The sequence below is a fragment of the Myotis davidii genome, unplaced genomic scaffold (assembly GCF_000327345.1).
Source record: "Myotis davidii unplaced genomic scaffold, ASM32734v1 scaffold1251, whole genome shotgun sequence".
NCBI classification, from domain to species: Eukaryota; Metazoa; Chordata; class Mammalia; order Chiroptera; family Vespertilionidae; genus Myotis; species Myotis davidii.
Window position 1 is genome coordinate 347,807 of NW_006283138.1, and position 644 is coordinate 348,450.

Consider the following 644-nt stretch of genomic DNA (forward strand, 5'->3'; position numbering starts at 1 on the left):
CTGCACCTGTGGCCTGGGAGAGAGACAAGCTGCCCACCCCATGGTCCCGGGTGCCAGCGCCTGTGCCTACGCCTGCGGCCCAGGAGAAGGACAAGCCACCCGCCCCGTGGTCCTGGGCACATGCAGCCAGCTCACCCACGGTCCCCTGCAGCTGCAGCCAGCCCGGGTGAAGCCATCCCGGGTCCTGGGTGCCTGCGGCCAGCCAGAGGGAGGGAATCCTGGGTTCTGGGTGTGGGGCAAGGCAGAGGCGGTTAGGGGCAATCAGGCCAGCAGGGGAGCAGTTAGGGGTGATCAGGCAAGTAGGCAGAGATGGTTAGGGGCGATCAGGCCAGCAGGGGAGCAAACAGAGGTGGTTAGGGGCAATCAGGGAGGCAGGCAGGCAAGCGGTTAGGAGCCAGTGGTCCTGGATTGTGAGAGGCAGTCAAACATCCCCCGAGGGGTCCAGGATTGGAGAGGGTGAAGGCTGGGCTGAGGGACGCCCCCCGGCCCAGGTACAAATTTCGTGCACCAGGCCTCTAGTCCTATCATAAAGGTAGGAGCTAAGTGTAATACCAGGAGTCACTTAACAAGGCTGGTGGGTTCAGATTCCTCCCAGTGTCCCGCAGTCTTTGGAGGAAAGGATGCTCCTTTCCTCTGGGTAAAGG